Raw genomic sequence first — 14,544 nt, 5'->3', positions numbered from 1 at the left:
GTATAAAACAATGCTGTCCATACATAAGCTTCCATGTATCTACCACAAGAAAAGCAAAAAACATTCCTTTCTTAAGCAAATTGAAGAAACATTCATAAGCCTGGGGGGGGAGGGAAATTCTTGTGGCGTAATGTAGATAAATCCTTTTTGTCTAGGGAGATTCAACAAGAGGTTTTACTTCATTAATCCCTCTTATTAGAAAAAGCAACCCCCCAATATCCACTCTTATCCATTCTTTCCTCCCTTCTCCTTTCACAGAGTTCCTTAGTCCTAATTCTTTGCATAGTCAAAAAGAAAACACAAGTCAATGAGAAGACAAGTGATTTTGGAATCAGTGAAATAAAAGCCCTATCTCATAAAGCTCTACAGCAATGATCTGCAATCTTTGCTGGATTATGGCTAACAACACTGAACAGCAAAGAGAAGCACGTAAATTCAGTGAATATAAGGAACCCGCTACTAACCTTACTGATCCTGCTACCATTTGAACAATGTCAGTAATGTTGGTAATAGTGGAAAAGGTTCACTTAAACACTGTCAGCAGTATAAAGTATTAAAAGGAATGCATAGAGTTGGAACGCAACATGATAGATCTTCAAGACAGAGACAGAGATTGTATAGTATTTTGCTGCTGGGTGAATATAAGAAAACTAATACTTTTATCTAGTGCGTCTAAATGACTTTCTTAAGTTGGTTGTAATTTGGCACAATATTTTTATTATGCAAACAAAAATGTTTATTCAGTATTTTTCTTCTTGTGTTTTATACTTAGCAGATTGTAAATGCACATTATCTTAATATTTCATGCAATCTTTGGATTGTCAACATTCAGATAAAGTGTATTTTTAAAGAAAATGTAGACTGGAAGAGCATTTGGATCCTATGTCAATACATTAATCATTATCACTGTCTTCCTCCTATGCCATGAAGGAGGGAAACTGCATCCTAAAGATGATTAATCTTTTGAAATAAAAAAGAAAAGCATTTTATAATTTTTTTCCTCAACTATTTCAGAATCAGTAATTAGCTCAAAAGACAAGTTTCAGCACTTCTTGGTAAAACAGATGGGAATTTTTCCATCTATGTTTCTTATAGAAAAACAAATTTGTTTTAGTCACAATTAAATTCCTCATTAACTGTTTGAGGTTTTTACTGCATTTTCCCTATTTCGTCTTTTTTTAAAAAAAAAAAGGGAAGAAAAAAGTGTGTGGCAAACTTTCCTCAGACTTACTTTCTTATTGTTGTCTGGTTTTTATATACATTTACACACCAGAAACATTAGGTAGAAGTAAAGGAACAGGGCAGGTTTTTCCCTATCTGAAAGAACAGCTTTTGAAAGCTGTTTGATACAGTTTAATGTAATATACATATGAATAATTTCTATTTTTTCTAATTTCACAAAATGCACTTCTGATCTAGTCACTTCTTTAAGTCACCTTGAATCTCCTCATTACAGACTTAGCTATAAGAAAAAAAAAAGGAAGTTTCATTACATTAGTGCAAAAATAATCTAGACTGGCTAGTAATTTTGCCTTAAATCAAGGCTTTCAGACATTACAAAGTATTAAATTACTTTTTTTTCCTAAATGAGCTTTTAAAAAATATCTGATCCTACTCATGGCTTTTCTTCCTCTCTTTCTTAAAATAGGCTGTATCGTAATTCCTCTGAAAAGACAACTTGTTTTGGTAGATCAAGTTAACTACTGAACATAATTGAAGAAAGGAGATGTCCAAACCAGAACATCCACTGCTGCTCCATTGTGCATTTGAGGTAAACAGTCAAATCTTCAAAATAAAACTTGAAACTTTTTGTGTCAATTTGCATGCATGGATTCATCTCCCTTTTGAAGTCTTTCAGTACTCCTGGGACTCTGACATTATGTTTAAATTACTTAGAGAATGGCTGTTTATATGAAAATTGGAGATTTTATTTTTGTAATGATACCAGAACCATCCTGCTAAAGGATCTGATTAAATCCTTGTCAAAGACTTCTGTCTCAGGTTTGGACTCCTAAGATACCTTTGAAGAAAGCTTCCTGCTTTGGTTCTGTCCAACTTACAGATAATCAGTGAACCTTCATTCATGAATAATTGCTTTGAAATACAGTATATTCATCCTAGGTTATATAAGTTAAGTTCCCCCTTAACACTTAACTCAGCATCTCTGATCCTGCCTTGTTTGTCTCCCCACATACTTTTACTGCCACATGATATATTATTTAATGTCTTGGAGTTTTTCATTTGACAAATACATGCCTACCGGGTGACATTTAGGTGGATGTGATCATTAGCCGATTAGATCCGTGGTCTCCTTATGCCACATGGTAGCATGCTAGAACACACACACGGAATGAAAGCTCATTTGAGTCATCAGTAACTGAACAAGTAACAAGGCAATGAAAAATTTGAGTTTCCCACACAGTGATAGTATCCAAGTAGACTTTAACTTCTCTAAATCATTTCAAGAAGGTCTAGAATCAAAACTGTGTCCATACAAACATTACAAAGTACATCTAGAACTAAAAATATGTGGCAGATTGAATAGTGAAGCCCTGTAGGTCTCTACAAAGTCCAAGATGAACATCTATCCATCACCAGTCCCATCCTTTCCCATCAAGAGTTTTAGAAAAGATTAGTCTGGAGCAAGGTAGGAAGTTACTGTTGTACACTGAAAAGAAATTGGGCCTAGTTGATCATTAAACTGAAGAGCTACTGGTGGTGCCTCCTGCACTCCTCTAATTCATTGCATCCTCAGACTCACTCATCCTGTCTTCACACTAGCACTCGTTCTATTCACCTGCAGAGACGATGAGCAGGATTTTCAGATCATTAAGTAAATATAAAGGTCGTTTGGAACTGTGGTTTTGTCACTTGAGCAATTTCATTTCCATTCGTATGCTTTAGGGATCTCAATTTGAGGGGGAATAAAGTCTTAGAGGGTTGTGCTAGAGGGCAATTTTAGCCTCTTAGAACAGGCTATAATTTACATTTATCTGTGTCTGACAAGGCTGTGTATGGTAGGGGCAAGGAAATGTTGCTGCCTGTCTCTCAGGCTATTGATAATAGGAGTGATGGTTAAAGAATTACTAACAAAGTAACAGAGCAGCTCCTAGCCTTAAGGACTAGATGCAGAGGACTTAGACGCATTTCATCTGTGATCGAATCATCTGAAGTGAAGTGGTTCTCTTCATGACTGTAAGCCATCATTCATAACACCAGCAACAGCAGATCTATTTCATGGAGAAATGCAAGATCTGCTAAATAACGGATTTTGCTAACTACTGCAACTTTTCTTTTCTTTTCTTTCTTTTCTCTGAATCTCATCGCCTGCCCTCAGAAAAATATCCAGTTCAACCAGAAATACAGAGGACAAGACATGCTACCCAAATACAATACAGCTGTTTACTCCATGGCCACAGCAGACATGCTGCTCCAATCAGATACTGCATGACCAGCAATAACATACTGCAGCAATAGAAATAACAGAGAAATGTCTCACCCAAACTGATCAGTTTGACTGAGTACTCTACAAGTCTCAATGATCTACAAGTTGTCCCACAGACATCTTCAATATAATAGATGTCTGTGCTCCCAACTCTTAAGTGTATGCCCACACGCCAATGGCCACTTCCCACCATTCTTGGACATAGAGCGGGTTTTCTTTGCAAAGAGAAAAACAGGACTGATTTCACATCAGACGTGATGTTACTTCACATCAGAATTTCAGTTTCCCTCTCCTCAGCAGACAGAGCCAGAAAAACATTTCCATGCTTCTGATTCCTCCCTCCCTGCCGCAGCTCTGCCTGGCACTCCACAAGGTGAGAACAGAACCACGAGAAGAAAGCAATTGCAGGGGACAGCATTGAAGAGGCACACCTGAAAGCCACTGTTCATAGGGCTTATGCTGATGTGGTTGAGGAGTCAGCAAGAAGCACCTCAAACAGTTTAAAGACTGAAAAGACCCAGATTTAAAAAAAAAAAAATCCTGTTTTTCAAGGGCCAGGGCTGGTTCATAGCCTGTAACTCCTACCTTAGCACAGAGTCAATCTCTACCTGTTTGAGTTGAGAGTCTACAGGCAATGGAGATATTGTGCTCCCTTTATGTGGCACGTATTTCGAACCTGTGTTTCATATCTGCACTCTTTTTTTCCTCCAGAAGGGAAAAAAAGAGCCATTCCTAGCAAATAGTTTGCAATTAGAGAAATGGGTGGCATGAGTAAGAATTCCCCATTTTCAGGTTACAATCTGAATAGAAACTTCAGTGCTGCCAAATTATTTAGCTTTTCTCCCCCGTATATGTGTGTCTAACGTAGCATATATTAATGGAAATACTGGCTTTTTAGTCCTTACTCCAGCCAGCTACAAATCATGTGGCTGACAGTTAAATGGCCAATCTGAAGATCCTGTCTGACGTTGCTGTGGCTTTGGTATGCCCCGGGATGTAGGTCACTGTTAGTGCACAGCCTTTCTCATATCCTTTGCTCCCATGATGCATTTAGATGATGATGCATTAATGTGACACTCTTTCAAAATAGAAGTCGAGATGTAAAATCTGTTTCCCACATAAATGATTTTTAATCTGTAATTTCCATGACTCTTGACATCTGCCATCAAATGAATATATCTTCTTGTTTTATCCTCAAGAGAAAGGCAGATTGTCGCTATCTCCACTGTCAGCACTCATCTCATCATCTATAAACAGCCTTATTCCTGGTTTCCAGAGGTGCAAAAGAGGCTCCTGAGGAGCAGACCATTGTGGGTTTTTTGCATAAGAAACACTGGAATGAAGAAAGCTCCTAGGATTAGCAAGCCTTGCCCCTCATGTCACACACAGTCACATCATGCAATACTTACAAATTTAACAAGCTCCATCTTGAAGACAGGGCAGTATTTTGCCCTTCTCTAATCCCACTGAGAAGGCGGTTCTAACCTCGTAGATCTAATGACGAAAGCCATATTCTGATTTCTAGGTTGAACCTATTTCAGCTTAGTAGCAAGATGTAAAAATGCAAAAAAGCTTATTACACCAAAGCTGAAGTCCATCTGTCTTGGCATCCTGTTTCCAACAGTGGGCATTTTGGGAAAGAATTTAAGAATGAAGTACTAGAAGAGCAAGGAAGAGCTACACTAACTGTGACAGAAACAGGCACGCTAACTTGAAATACTCATTGCCAACTAAAATGAAATCAAAATTAACTGAGTAAGCATATTTTCTTTGGTCCTATTCCTTTCTGACCAGTCTGAGCCTCTGAGAGGCATTTTAGGGAAGAAGATTACAGGTGCATTTTTTTATTATTTTTTTTTAACAGTTTCTAAGTAGAGTAAAGGGCTCAGGCTGAACCTTGACCTATGATACCTGTACTCTCGCCATACCTGGGTTAATTTAAAACTAGTCTGTATTCTGGTCTGAAACATCTGGCCGGATTGGGTGACAGTGGAAGTCACTAAACCATATTCAGGGTTAGGACTTACAGGGACTTCAGGACTTTGTATAGGTAGAAGTATACCTTTTTTAAGACGTTTCACTTTGGCATGCCTAAAGTTAGTGTCACTGGCTAAAAAAGAATCACAGATGTGGCACTAACATGGCTAGAATCTGTTTTGAAACTTGTAAGATCAACTTTCTCTATCTTACAATAGCTGATTTGACAAGAAACATCTGATTAGCCAAAAATTTACAAGTTAAATGTTTAGTTTTCCAACACTAATTTTTCAGTGAATGGAAGACACCTTGGCTTTTGAATAATGATTTCAAACAGCTACATAGACAGGTCTCTTGACATGGTAAGATCTATTGTGGTAAGTAGCAACAAATTGGACATTTTGTAGTTTCATTTTCACTGCACTTGCCATGAAACATTTTACAACTTCAGGTTATTAAGCTAGTAGCAGTGGAAAACATTCTTCTCAGGGCACTAACAACTCAAAATGCCAGTTTCATCACCAATGCAAGCACTGAAGCATTGATAGCTACATTCAGAGTCTTCCCCCACGTGATATTTCATACTGGTTATGACAAGTTATCTGAGTGTCTTCTGAAAAGTGGGAAGAACTGAAGGGAGGTTGAACTTCATCTCTTACACTTCTTAAAATAAAAGAGGGATGCAGAGAAGCAGAGGTAACTGGGCAACAGTAAGAGACATAATGGGGAGGCTGCTATTATTAAAATAAGCATGGATATAACTGTGAACACAGAGGGTGGTAGAAGGCTGTAGTGGGAAACTGTAGAGGTGGATTTGTCTTCCAGCTCCAGAATGATCCTAGACTTTATCTTCCATTTTCCACATCCCTCCCCACTAGCCAATCTTCTCTTTCTCACCCACTCCTTCCACTAAATCCTCCTTATACCTCTAGTTTCCTCACAGAAATTTTAACTGCTTGGGGTAACAGAAATGCTGACAGTGAAAAGAACCACGTTTTTAATCTCTGCAGTGATGTCATACTTGTTTCACCTCCTGGCACAAGCAGAAGAATGTAGAATTCAAACCCATTTGTTTCCTCTGGGTTCAATGAGACCACATTATATGTTTTAATCCAAATTGCAACTTATGCTGCCAATAAGCACCTTTAGTCTTTTAATATTAATTTTGTATGGTTGGAGAAGCTTCCCATCAAAATTGTGGACTGCTCTGCCCACATATGAAACACAGAGAGTGTAATTCATTTCACATATTTGGGAGGTCTGCATTGCTACCAGGGTTGGTTTCTGAAGCTAGCAACACGAGATAGCCTTGTTTGTTCAGAAAATAGAAATCACAGGTTAAAATGTTATCATTTCGGATTGGAACAGGTACATTGTTTCTATCACCTGGGTGATAATTTCCCCTGTAATGGAGATTGACCCAGTTAGTTGATTTTTTCATGACTGCATAAAGAACGTGTGGAGTCTTGGTTCCCTTAACCCAGAAAGAATCAAGCAAGAGAAGAAAATACCTTGTTAATATTCATGCCTGCTTTGGCTAATTCTTAACTCAGAATTCACTTCTCTTAAGCTTTTTTTTATAAATCCACATGGTCATAAAGCCACGATTTATATCTTTACCTAGAACATTGATCTTTCTGTATGATGTTGATACCCTTACACCAAAACCTGCCAATTAGTGCTAGTACAACCCTAGGTTTGCTCTGTTACTCAAGAAGAAAACAGGAGTTTGCTCCACTTCTTGCCATATACTGGAGTTCTGGGCTCACATTTTTACTTTCAATTTGAAGAGTAACCCCCTTCTTCCTTATGTCCATGCTTGCTCGTCTTATTTCACTCATCCATTTTATCCCAGTCTTCAGCATCACCATCATCCTCCAGTACTGTTCCCACTTGTTCTCCATTAGAATAAACTGTGCTCTAAAGCTCTAGCATGAGCTCTAGTTCACCCACACCAGAGACCCACTCTTGTTAACAGTTCCACTTTGCTCAGCAATCCAAAGCAACCTATAATCACAGTGGCTGGAATCATGCCTCACAAAGTGTTTCTGATTGAGATCTCAAAAAAATTAATAGGACAAAGAATAATACATTTAACAATGAGTAAGTGGAACAAAACTACTTAAGATCAATCTCCCTTTTTTCCTGCTGAACTTCAAAATTACCGTCTAAATGCCACCCTCAATGAAAAATCATTATAGGAAAAAAAACCCTAAACATTAAGAATTTTCCTAATCATGACATGTTCAGCTGCATTCAGAGTCTCTACATGAAATCCACAGAATGCAGCTGTACACAAAGCAATTGCTCTGTTTTCATCTGTTCCCTGTTGACTATGGTTCAGGTGAAATTAATGCATTAAATGATGGAACGTAACTCAAATTTGCTACAACTTTTAGAAAGCCTTAATCCTGAAGGCGCTTACCCAAGTAATTTTGTTGTAGCAGATGTACGTAACACCAGATGCACCTAGTATCTCTTTCTGAATAGAAAGTATTGACTTAAACCACCTAAAAACTGCGAAACCAGAAGCTAGAAAAACAGGAGGTATATCCTCTTATCTGAAGTCCGGTGGTTTTGGCAAGTTACTAACTAAAAGCACAAGGGTTAAGGCGAAGATGTTAGTTTGAAAATCCAGCCCCCACTAGAAATGAATAGTGGGCACTTCAGGAGGGACAACTCCTGTTTTGTTCCAATTTTAAACAGTATTTCAAAAGGTATCAGACCCTCATGAAAGAAATAACTATTACCTTATCTGAAAATTCAGCTCTTACTCTCTGACAGATATGTTTATCCACCTCTGTTGCTTTGAATTTACCTATTTATTTAACCCTGGTGACCAGCTGTTACGGAAGCCATGTACCTGGGCACGCCGCAGTGCTGCCCCGGAGCCCGCAGGCCTGCAGCCCTGTGCCGCTGGGTGTACCCAGCGCCCGGCCAGCAGCCAACAGCGAGAGCTGGTAAACTGTCCTCGTCCCTTCAAACAGCATTTTACACCACCTGATGACTCTAAGGGCAAACACCGCTTTGCCCTTCCTAATAAGCACCAAGAAAAAAATGTTTTAAGTGTATACATGACTGCATGCCAGCTAAACAGTTCTTACATCATTAATAGCCTGTCCTCCCCCACCATATATCTTCCACATGATGTTCCCGCTTTTTTCCACAGCACTCAAGTTGTTTGTATGCTAAGCATGCCTTACGCTCTTTTTCTCTACCAGCACACTGAAGACAAAACCCCTCCGCCGCAGGAACACGGTGCGTGCCTGCAGTCACACCAGGCAAGCCTTTCAACCCACCCCGTGGCAAGCTGGCAAAAGCTCATCACAAATTTACCTTTTTAATCCCCTTTCCCTCCCAAGCTGGTCCTTTTCTGACCCTTGCCCCCCCCCCATTTTTCCCTGCTTACCCTCATAAGGGCTGACAGGGAGCTGTGAGTCGCAGGGGCTGCCCAGTGCCCTGTGAGGAGGGCGGCCAGGAACTGCCCCGGGCCGGTCAGAACCGGTTCTGTCCAGCCCAGACACCTGTGGGGACTAACCCCTGGTGCACCAAAACCACCGCAAGCAGGGGAAGCACAGGCTGCCCTGGCTGAAACTTACTTAAGAAAGACGCTGGTGGCAACTTGGGGACACTTTTGTGGAGGGGGGGGGTGTTGTTGCATGCCAAAAGGGGGTGCGTGCATTTATGGAGGGGGCTGCTGCCTGTGGGACGCCCCGAGGGACCGGGGCCGCAGGGGCACCCCTGCAGGGATGGTGGGCAGGCCAGCCTCAGGGACGCCGCTGCCCCTCAGGGATGTCCCACGCTGGGGCAAGGGCACCAAGGAACTGAGCCATAGGAAAACCAGCAGGCAAAGCGGAGCAGAAAACCATTAGGCACACAGAAGCTCAACCTCCTACGCGGCCTGACACATCTCTGAGCAAATTTGGGCTGAGAGACTGTAATCCACGGGGAAAATAAGGGAAGCTGAGACAGGGGAGGGGGGGGGATACACGTTTTTACGTGTCTGTGTAGCCTCATATTGCTAATACTGTGGTTTCCCTACATGCTAGCTATACAGATGGTGTAAAGTTTTGCGGGGTAACACTTTGGTTGAAGATAGGCCTCAATTTGCAAGCAGGAAGGTTGGGGGGGGGGGTGTAAGGAGAAAGAAAAATTGTTATTCACAAAAATTAGTGGAGTTAAAGCTATTTATTGGGTAATGTAGATAAAGTAGGTCATTAAGACCTGCTGGATTACTGACTGCTTCGTTTGATTAGTGCAATACTGTACTCTTGAGGCACTTACTTCAGACATACATAGCTATGCCCTGCTGTCTGGGGTAGTACACACTGATTTTGGTAACCAGCAGCTTGCATTTTAAAAGTCTGGTCATTCTTCACATGGAGGATGGAGGAAAATCTGGGAGTCTGAGCATATAAGAAGGATCTTAATAATTTGGAAAGAAAAACCTTCTTGGGAGTCAAAGAGACTATCTCCTTCCAGGTGATGTGTGTATACGGGCTTAAATAAAAAAAGCTAACCATCATGCTAACTCGTGTGGATCCAGAATCTAATATGGGCCCCATTTGTATTACTTCCTCAGCCCTGTCTCGCTAAGATGTTAAGAATACATTGGTAGAAAGAGTAATTGGTTTGTTCAAAATTAAAAACAGCACTGTATTTTTAAATTCCTGCTATAATAGTCACAAAAAATTAATGCCTGTTGTGCTGGATAGAAAATACCACTATCTACCGCCAGATACACAGGTAAGTGATGTCCAAATTACCCGGCTGAGGTAATCTTTGGTATCGTACTTTTTTTGCAAATCACTGAATATGACTGGTAGCAAAGTGATATGACTTTGGCTTGTGGTCACAATTTTACATTAATTTCAATGAGACCAATGACAAACAAGGTATTTTGAGCTTCTATTATTGCACTCACAGAGAGATAATTGTATTTCATTCCTATGTTCTGATTTTCATCAGTAGATCTCAAAGCACTTTAAAATAGTCTCTCATATATTTGGGATATGAGGCATGGACACATTTGAAGTCTTCCAGCAGACCAGTAGCCAAAGCAAGAACAGAAACCAGGGGCTCCAGTCTTAAGGTTTTTCTATACTTTTCATTTGTAGGAATGTCCTAATACATACTTACTATTTAAGAGGAAGTTCATACAAGGAAAATACTGTGATTAGTGGTGTAGTTCATATCTACAGGAGGCACTGGATAATGAATATTAAACTACAGCAATGAAAGTCGTGTGGCTTGCTACTTCTTGTTCCCTCCTAAATAACACTTTTTTTAATATTATCTATTCCTTCATTTCACAGGCAAAGGAGTTAAAACTTTCACATTCAAAACCCTATAGTAACTAAATTTTGTGTCTCCAGATTCCGTCTCTTCATTAATACCAGTCTGGTCTGAATAGATGCTGGTTCTTTTGGTTAGGTTAGGAAATTCTTATGATCCTTATGTGCAGTAGCGAAGTTAGATAATCTGTTTGCCTTCCTGTTGTGTCCAAGCCCTTAAACCTGTGTTACACAATATTGATTGACAATCCACTTGCTGATAAAATGTCAACAGTAATGCTACACCCTGCTGTGGGACTGCCTTCACAGCCTTGACTTCTTTTTGGGTTGGTTTTTTTTTTTTTTTGAGTGTGGTGGTGTTTATTGTTGTTTGGGGGTTTGGTTTGTTTTGTTTGAAATAGATGGAACGGTTTCTGGAAGTGGTATATGTAACAGGCTGCATATGCGTGGTGTAGGAAAGGCCAGAAAGCTTGGATTGTAGGCAATAAAGCAAGAAAGGAGAATGATCCTCTCGGAAGAGGCTGTGGCACAATTAAAATCCTCGCTGCCAAAAAGAACACAGTTACGTATTCCTAGCAGTAGAGAAATCTTCACGATGTATTGGAAGTCTCTGCCCTCTACTGGCATTCCTGAAGATCAGCCTCAACTCAGCTGTGGGAGTCTGTGATCATACCCCAGAAGAGTCCTCACAGACAGTGTTGAGACTGGCCGTATTTATAAAGCAAATCATTTAGAACAAGGTGTTTCAGGAAGTGCAAGAATGACAGTGTCTGACAGGGATCTAAATCTCAAGTGACATTTGCTATTGACTTCTGCAATGCTTTTCAGATGTCTGCCTACTTCTCACCTTGTTCAACACTGCAAGGGTTAGTCTGAAGCATCTCCGCATGCTATTACACTCCCCATCTGTTTTCTTCCAGTGAGCCAATACAAGGAAGAAGAAAAAAGATAATAAATGCTACTTTTTGTTGTGATGGTGGTTTTCATTCCACTATAAAAAAATCGTGCTTGTTTAGCATAATGAATTATTTCAACAAAAGGTTTCAAAGTGCAATTTGGGGTTAATTGTAGAACTGTAACTGCTGAATGACTCAGCTACCATCGTATTTGGAAACCATTCCATCTGTTTTCCTTGGGTGCAGAGCATAATTTTAAACCTTCATTTTGTGGCAATTGTTATTAGCTAATTGGTAGAAAACTAATTTTCCCATAAAAACGTAACTTCGACAAGCTAATTAAACCTGTTGGTAAAATATGTGAATTACACTTCACAGTGAAATCTGAAAACATTCCAGACTCAGTCCTGCAATGAACCAAAGGTTCTGCAAAGCAACGGGACCGTATGTGGGTCAGGCTTTGCAGGATGGCGGCCTCAGTCTGAACAGCAGCTCAGGTTCTCACCCACTTACACCTGAAATGTTGAAAACAGCTTCTTGCCCAGTGTTCAGAGGTCTTTGGATTTGTAATGATACTCCTGGTATTCTACTGCACAAGTGTCTTTTATACTTACTTATGCTTTATTAAAATCTACTTTTTCTAAATCTGTAGGAGAAAAAACCATCTACACAGAACGGACCTGTCCTGGTTGCCATGGCATTCTGACAAAGCCGTATTTTGTCTCTGCACATTTGTATCTGATGCCATGTGTAACAGCCACCCCAGTTTGGGGTAATTGTACCTATGTGTGTATGGATGTACCATGTAACCGCATCACCTTTTCAAAGGCGCATTGGCTCAGGTGTGGAAACATCCCTTTTCTAAGAGCACGGGGTAGACTGCTACACCTGCAAAAACCAGAATGCTAAGCACAAACGGGTTAGAGCGTAAGAGCAGGACTGACATGCGTGGCACGATTTGTGTCTTATTTTTTCCCAGACCTCACCGATCTCTTTCTTTAAGTAGACAGTAGTATGCATCTTCGAAAGGAGGTTGTATAGAAAAGTGCCTTACTAAATTGGCTCTGTGCTTGTGAATTTTTTAATATGACAGCAGTTGTACAGTCCTAAAAAAACCTGATAAATTCAGCTGCTTAATATATGTAAGAAAAATAAATATTGCATTCCTTAAATTAAAGGAGGATAAACTGCTTACTTCTGCAGTATTACATTGTGGTTGATGATGCCATAGAAATAGTAATATATGCTGAACAATTCAGGGGTTCTTAACAACACTACAGTGGAAATTCATCAGGTATTGTATTTCTGTAAGAAGCACTAAGTTGTCCCTGCCCATGGCAGGAGGTTGGACTAGATGATCTTCAAAGGTCCCTTCCAACCCAAACCATTCTGGGATTCTGTGACAATCTTCACACTAGACCTGCAGTCTCCAGTTGTGTGTGTGTGTGTTTAGTATGGATTAACTCCCTGCAGTTCCCACAGACTACATCTCTCCTTCTCATTGCAGCACCAACACATCTCTGAGCCTGCTGAAGGAGCCAGGCAACCCAGACGTTTGCAGTGTCAGGGTGGCTTTTTTTCCTAGACATTACTTAATTGGAATAGTTTGTAGAAACACAGGATGAAACTGGTCAAAATAAAGCCTCTTTTCCATCACACTCTCCAAGTTGAATCTCTCAGCTCTAGCAGCAAGCTTGACATACTCCTGCCAACACCTTCATTCTCACCCTCAAGCTTCAATAAGCCGTTTTCAAATATTTCCACGCATACCTGCAACTGATAAAAGTTAGTAATCCAGTCAACAGTCTTCCATTCACAATTATGTTTTAACACTACTGTTTCACAGTCAGCGTATTTCATGACTCTTGCATTGCTACAGCCAACGTATTATTGTTTCTGATAGCTATATTACCGCTTCTTATCCAGTAGGCACCAGTACCAGTTGAATGAGGACACTGGGGTAGACACCTTTTATGGAACAGAGAAATTGCTCGTTTTCTACCATTCTTCCCCCTTCAAGCAAGAGTGGAAGAAGGAAAACTCAGTTGAGGACAACGTTCCTGTTATTATGTTCACACTCCACTCAACATGGATTTCTTCCATCTCATGAGTTTATACAGCTACTCTGTCTTACAACCACCATAGCCTTTCATTTAATTAGCTGGCTGAGAGCAGCAGTCAGGATGTGCACAGCAGACCCCTGTGAGGCATTGAACCGGCACTGGAGCTATGCTGCACACGTAAAGCAACAGAGCGACTGGTGGCACTGCTTCTTGTTCAACACTGTCCTAACGCAGCCATCCTGCTCCTAGACCTGCGCTGGTGCATTCATGCAGTACGACCTGGATGGAGACAACTAACCACGTTAGGTCTCCACGAGCTTAGTGACCCTCTCCTTAGGATAGCGTAGACACCTCCCCCGTTTTCGAGGCCCTATCTCTGGTTGACACTGACAGAGCATACCTGAAGCATCTGGGTCAGAACCACAGATTTGCCTCAGGTTTTCCTACCAGGACCATCAGGTCTTTCTAATGGAGAAGAATGAATCAATCTAGCTTCTGAAATGCATGGATCGCACCTCATTGTCTTTTTCTGACCTTCTGTTCTCTACCAAAATTTAAACCCGGTTTCCCTCTTTTCTCCTGTGTAATTTCAGGGTTGGCTAGCCACAACCTTCAACTTAATTCAACATGACCAATGACCAGCCATTTGCCTTTTCCACCAGGTTATTATTAATAACATTAAGCTCCAGGTACATGCACATAATCTACAAAGATGCCTGAAAAGCCCCTGTAGCCCTTAGCAAATAAAAGAGTCCTTGCTCATATTAGTCCCATTTGCTGTGTTATCTTCTGCCACAGCAAGTTCTGCAAAAATACTCATGAGCCATACAGCCTGCTAGGTCCTTGGCCCTGTGCTCCTATACAGCTGT

The sequence above is a fragment of the Haliaeetus albicilla genome, chromosome 1 (assembly GCF_947461875.1).
Source record: "Haliaeetus albicilla chromosome 1, bHalAlb1.1, whole genome shotgun sequence".
In the NCBI taxonomy this organism is placed as follows: Eukaryota; Metazoa; Chordata; class Aves; order Accipitriformes; family Accipitridae; genus Haliaeetus; species Haliaeetus albicilla.
Note: the sequence above shows the minus strand (reverse complement) of the source record.